This window comes from Psammomys obesus, unplaced genomic scaffold (assembly GCF_907164565.1).
Source record: "Psammomys obesus unplaced genomic scaffold, mPsaObe1.curated_primary_1811, whole genome shotgun sequence".
Classification (NCBI taxonomy): Eukaryota; Metazoa; Chordata; class Mammalia; order Rodentia; family Muridae; genus Psammomys; species Psammomys obesus.
Window position 1 is genome coordinate 14,041,941 of NW_026596051.1, and position 6,639 is coordinate 14,048,579.

The window sequence follows — 6,639 nt, forward strand, 5'->3', positions numbered from 1 at the left end:
AGATCTCTGAGTTTGAGGCCAGCCTGGTCTACAGAGTGAGTTATAGATCAGCTAAAGGCTATATGGTGAGGCTTTGTCTCAGGAAACAAAAAACAGAAAAACAAAAACACCTGTAGGTGTCATGCATACCAGCACCCAGCAGTAAGCGTGAGAAAGGCAGATTGGGCCAAATTAGTGTGTGTGCTTGTTTGTTCTGAGACAGGGTCTTACGGCTTTATTTACACTGGCCTGAATGTATGCGCTTCCTGCCTCCCTCTTCCTAGTAGTTGGAATTGCAGCTATGTGTCACTGTACCTGGATTTTTGTTTTTGTTTTGTTTTTTGTCTTTTCAGACAAGGTAGCCTTGGCTGTCCTGGATTCACTCTGTAGACCAGGCTGGCCTCGCACTCACGAAGATCTACCTGCCTCTGCCTCCCAGATGCTGGGATCAGATGTGTGCCGCTGCAGCCAGCTTCCCTTCTTCTTTGTTTTATTAATCGTATGTGTGTGTGTGTGTGTGTGTGTGTGTGTGTGTGTGTGTGTGTGTGTGAGGGCCATGGGCCAGGCTGGGGGCTGGCCTGGGGGCTCCTGGGGCTTTTCCGCCTCCGATGTCTAGGAGTGCTGCGATTTCAGATGCATTCCACCACACCTGGTTATCACATGGCCTCTGAGCAGTCAAAAGAATTGATGTCCCAAGCTTATACCGCAAGAGCTGTGCCCACTGTGACATCTCCCCAGCCCCCCTTTTCTTCCTTTTTCTGTGCTATTGAGAATCAAACGCAGGACCTTGTCTGTGCCAAGCAAGCCCTCTGTCACGGCGCTCTATCCGTGCCCCAGAGTTCCGGGACTAATGATGAGTACAGCCACTCTGGAGACCGGTCAGCATTTATTTATTTAGCTTTCATGTTTTACCCATCAGACTTCTTTGATGCTAGGCCCAACTGGGCCACACCCTGAGCCCTCGGTCGATCCGAGTCTCGCTCTACTCAGTCTCCCGGGTATTGGAAGGACAGCAGTTATGAAAGCTGACAGTAAATACATGTAAGCCAAGAGTTCTACTCCCAGGTGCCCGGGGGAACACAGCCGATCTGTGCGTACATACTCACCAAAGGAGATGTGCTAGGGCAGGGTTCTCAACCCTTCAAAGGGGGGGGGGCAACTCCCTTGGGAAAGGCATATCAGATGTTTATATTAGGATTCATAGCGGAGCAAAATTACAGTGATGAAGTAGCAACAAGACAATTTTATGGTTGGGGATCACCACAACACGAGGAACTGAGTTAAAGGGTCACGGAAGGTTGAGGACCCTTGATCTAGAGATCAGTATTTTTTTTGTTTTTCCCAGATATGGTCTCACTATACATCTTAGGCTAGCCTGGAACCTCCTATGTAGCCCAGGCTAGTCTTAAACTTAAGAACCCCATGCTTTGCCTCTTCTGCTAAAGAGTAGCCATAGGTGGTGGCATGCGCCTGTAATGCCAGGTGCTTGGGAGGCTGAGGCTGAAGGATCTTGTGTTCGAGACCAGCGTGGATTGTATAACAAGACCCAGTCATTTCCAAAATTAACCCTGAAAATTGCTTCAAGACTTATCAGCGGTATAACGGATAATAAGCTGGAGTGTGGATACTGTGGGGCTCTATCTAGCAGTGAGAATTAGATAATTCAAATGAAATGCTACAACAGGGTGAATCTCATAACTACAATGTTAAATTAAAAATGCAGGCTCAAAATGGGGGGGGGGGTCCTGAAGTTAAGCACAGGGACTGCTCTTACAGAGGATACCAGACGCAAGTGGCTCCCAAGGGTCTGTAACTCCAGCTCCGGAGGGTCCAGTGCCCTCTTCTGGCTTACTTAGGTATTGCGCACATAAGCACAACCCACACAGATACACAAATCAACCAATCGATAATTCTGTTTCGTTTTGTTTTTCAAGACAGGGTTTCTCTGTGTAGTCCTGGCTGTCCTGGAACTTTCTCTGTAGACCAGGCTGGCCTCCAACTCACGAGATCCACCTGCCTCTGCCTCCTGAGTGCTGGGATTAAAGGTTTGCATCACCACTATCAGTAATCAGGCAGCTCCGCCATCAGCCGCCGGGAACCTGGCAATAGCAACACCTCCAGCCGCCAGGAACCATGTGCTGGTGCCCAAACACGTGCTGAGCTGCGACAGCTTTACGACAGCCGCAAAGCACACATCTACCTCCTGGACATGCGCAGAGTCACCTTCTAAAAGACCGCTTTGCTCTCCCGCCGCTTAATTCCAGAATCTGCTCTTGAGCTCCCTTCGCTAATAAAGCTCTCAGGTGAGGCCTGCTTCGTGGTGTGACTTCTTGGATTACATCGTTCAGCTCCGTCGTCTAAATCCCAACAACCACCGCCTGGCTAAGTAAAATATTTTAAAATGCAAAACAATTACATGATGAAACACACACACAAACACACACACACACTGTGCATGCCTTTAAATCCAGCACTTGGGAAGCAGACACGGTCTCTGTGATTTTGAGGCCAGCCAAGGCTATATGGCAAGACCTTGTCTCGAAAACAGCAAACATAAATAAACATAAATAAATGGGGCCTGAGAGGGAGGTCAGGAGGTTTCTCAGGGGAGGAAAGATTCCCCCATAACACCCCCACCACCCCATAACAGGGACTTTATAACTTCATGACGTCCGTGTGCACATCCTAACAGGGAGCGGTACTGTTTGCGTGTTTGCGCAGCTCACTCAAATGAGACATGATGCGCTCTAGGCTTTTCACGTTGCGTTTTTGAATCAACTAAGTTGCTGCCTGCAGCTGCAGCGCCTTCACCTCCCTGGCTCTTTGCCCTCTCACGACTGTGCCCTAGCCAGCCACTCCCCTGTCCATGCTCATTCACCCCAGGGTTCCTCTCGACACTGCCCACCTGTCTCCACGGGTGCGTGAGGAGACCCCGCACACGCTGGAAGGAATGCAGCTGAGAGCTGTTGGGGCTCTGCATCATTGCTGGGGTAGCGGTGCAGCTCGGACATCCCTTCTGGGAAATGCTTAGGATCGTGGGTGCTTTCCGTTGGTTTTGTTTTCCGAGGCAGGGCTTTCCTGTGTGGGGTTTGCCCACCTTTTACTGCAGGCTGGGGTGACAGTTGAGTAAGACTCTGAACGGATCGCCCCCATCGAATGCTCCATGTGTGGCTGCATACACCTGTAATCCCAGCATGAAAGAGGTAGGAGCAGAAAGAGTCAAAGTTCAAGGTCATATTTGGTTACAAAGCAAGTTCAAGGCTAGTTTGAAATATATGAAGCCATGTCCAAAAAAAAAAAAAAAACAAGACAAACAGAAAGGCACTGAGCTTTGAGATGGCTCTGTTGATAAAGTCCTTGCTGTGCAAATATGAGGGCTTGAGTTAAGATCACAGAGCCGGCAGAAAAGCCAGGCGTGGACAGGGCTGGAGAGAGAGTCAGTGGTTAAGAGCACTGGCTGCTCTTTCAGAGGACCCGGGTTCAGTTCCCAGCACCGACATGGCAGCTCACAGCTGTCCGTAACTTCCATTCTAGGGGATGTGACAACTTCTTCTGGCCTCCAGGTGCACTGTGCACACATGATGGAGACACACATGCAAGCAAAACACCCGAACAAAGAAAAAAAAGTAAATGTTTAAAAGCCATACATGATGGCGCATACATGTAACCCCAGTGCTGGGGGACAGAGACAGGCAGGTCTAAACGAAGTCCCAGTTTGAAAGGAATTCCTGTCTTTAAAGAGAAGATGAAGGGGCTGGAGAGATGGCTCAGAGGTTAAGAGCACTGGCTGCTCTTCCTGGGGTCCTGAGTTCAATTCCCAGCAACCACATGGTGGCTCACAACCATCTATACTGAGATTTGGCGCCCTCTTCTGGCATGCATGGGCACGTGCAGACAGAATACTGTATAAAAAATAATAAATCTTTAAAAAAAAAAAAAAAGGTGCTGGAGAGGTGCTCAAGAGCATGTACGGCTCTACCAGAAGCCCCGGGTTTGGCCCCAGAACAACTCTCTCTGACAGTTCCAGGGAATCCATTGCCCTCTGCTTGCCTTTCTGGGCACCAGGCACATTGTACCCAGGTGCCTGTGTGTGTGTGATCTGTGGCTTGCTCACTGCTCCATTCGGCTGCTTTTCCCACTGGGCTACTTATGTTTATTTGTGGATGATTTATGGGCTTTCAAACATTGACTTTCAATTGTTTTGTTTTGTTTTTTTGAGACAGGGTTTCTCTGTGTAGCCTTGGCTGGACTCACTTTGTAGACCAGGCTGGCCTCAACCTACATGGGTATACACACACACACACACACACACACACACACACACACACACACACACCACAGGCACCAGAGAAAGAGGAGAGAGACCTTGAGGATAAGACTCAATTTTAAACATAAAAGTTCACTCATGATATGAATATTACAAATGTGCATGCTTATAGCTTAATTACACAACCTGGAGGTAATTCTGTACAATATGTGTTTGACTACAGCCTGTCAAATGAGGCCAAGTACGGACTTTTCTGCCTGTGGCATCAATTAAAACTTGATTTTGGAGCACCTCATGTGGTCCAACCTCTACTATGAAATTTCTCTCCAACTCCCAGTTGCCGACCTGTCCACGGAGGCTCCGCCTCATCATCAGCACTTTCCAGGCTTTATTTTATCCTATTTACTTTTTTATATTTGGAGACAGAGCTATCCTGAAACTTGCTCTGTAGGCCGGGCTGGCCTCGAACTCAGAGATCCATCTGCCTCTTCCTCCTGAGTGCTGAGATTAAAGGCATGGGCCACCACCATCCAGCTTCAGAATTCTTGATTCTTGCTGGTCTTATTGGCTATTTCACTCTGTGTTCCTAGGGGTGTTTTAATTTGCTCCTTAATGTTTGTGTGTGAGTTTCTTTACACATTTGTTGCCTGTCGGTTTTCCAGTCTGTGGGCTTGCCTACTGTTCATTCCACTGCCCGCTCTCCTATTGGGGCGACCCATGTTTATCTATGGCTGATTGATGGCTTCCCAAACTTTCACTGATTTCATGTTGCCGAAAGAAAAAAAACAAAAAAACAAAAAAACTTCTCATCTGTGACTGGTAATTTTCCATTTTTAACGATATCGTTTGTCTAACAAAAGATTTTAAAGATTGATTTTCTTATTTTTTAAGTTATGTGCAGGTGTATAAGTACAGGTGTTAGAGGTTAGACCCCTAACTCTGGAGTCAGACGGCTGTGAACCATCTGACGAAGGTCCTTTGCAAGAATAACAAGTGCTCTCAGCCACTGAGCCATCTCTCCGTCCCCTTAACAAAAGGCTTTGCATTGAGTTCGTGTCTCTCTCAAGGTGTGACTTCCTGAAGAACTCCGTAGGGAACTGGCGTGGCAGCTCCGTAGTAAAGGGCTGGCCTTGGGAGCTGGAGGGCTTGAGGTTGATCCCTCAGATGCCACGTCAAAGAGCTGGGCATGATGTCCCCCTTGTGATGTCAGCACTGGGTAGGCAGAGACAGGAGGACCCTTGGGGCTCACTGGCCATCCAGGCTAGTCTATTTGACAAGCCCCAGGGGGATGTGAGGACCTAGCCCAGGAGCAAGGTAACTGTGGCTGAGGAGTGACAGCCGAGGTGTCCCCTGGTCCCTGCATGCACATACATACAGGTACATGCTCAACCCCCCCCACACACACACACACAAGTTCCCTTGAAGTAGTTTTTGTTTTTTCAAATATAGGCACTTAATTTTTTTTGTTTGTTTTTGCTTTTTGTTTTGTTCTGGTTTTGTTTGTTTTCGAGGCAGGGTTTCTCTGTCCTGGTACTCACTTTGTAGATGAGGCTGGTCACCTCAAATTAATAGATCCATCCTCCTGCCTCTGCACCACCACTGACTGCCCCTGAGTTTTCTTTCCTTTTTTTTTTTTTTTTTAAATTTTGACTGTCCTAAATTGGTGAATGGGTATGGATTTGGCAAACATTACGTGTGTTAGCGGTAACGGTGGAGCTGGGCAGTGTTGCGCCTTCTCCGGGCTGCACGGCCAGAGCCACCAAGAGTGTGGTGGAAGTTTCGGCCCTTCCGAGGCCACGGCTATTCCGGCCACAGATGTCAGCCCACGCAGCTCTCTGTGTTGTGGACTGGTTTGGTGATCCGCTGGGTGTCAGGATTGCTTCTGATAGCTTTCTGGAATGGATCAATGAGGATAACTTCAAAAAAACATTCTATGTGGCATCTTCACCAAGCCAGTAAGAACTCAGGACTCTCGAAGCCCCGCAACGGCGTCCAGCGCTCTCCTCAGCAGCAGACTGAAGGCTGCGGGGGCACAGATTTTCGCTGGTTAACACCACGGCGGACAGGCTCGCCGTAAGCTGTGCCCTTAGGAATCGGGCCTCTGTGGCCACCACGGCGGACACGAATCCTGTAAATGGCACAACCTTGCTTGGCCTTGGAGCTTCGCCCTCATCAGGCTGAGCGGGGCGGGGAGCTCTGTGCAGCGTGGACAGCTGGAGGTCCTGCTGCGGACCCGCAGGAAGAAGAGCATCACGTCAGACTGCTTCCTCCTCAACAGCTCCTGGATGGGTTTTACCCACCCATCCTGGCTCAGCTGATGCTCCTGAGTTTTCTTAAAATTGAAGAGTGTGTGTGTGTGTGTGTGTGTGTGTGTGTGTGTGTGTGTGTGTGTG

At 48.9% G+C, this 6,639-nt stretch overlaps 1 pseudogene; it reads right to left on the reverse strand.

The window, feature by feature from the left end:
- Positions 1–5,944: 5,944 nt before the first annotated feature.
- LOC129688970 (60S ribosomal protein L15-like) overlaps positions 5,945–6,639 on the reverse strand; it is a 5,465-nt pseudogene continuing 4,770 nt past the window's right edge.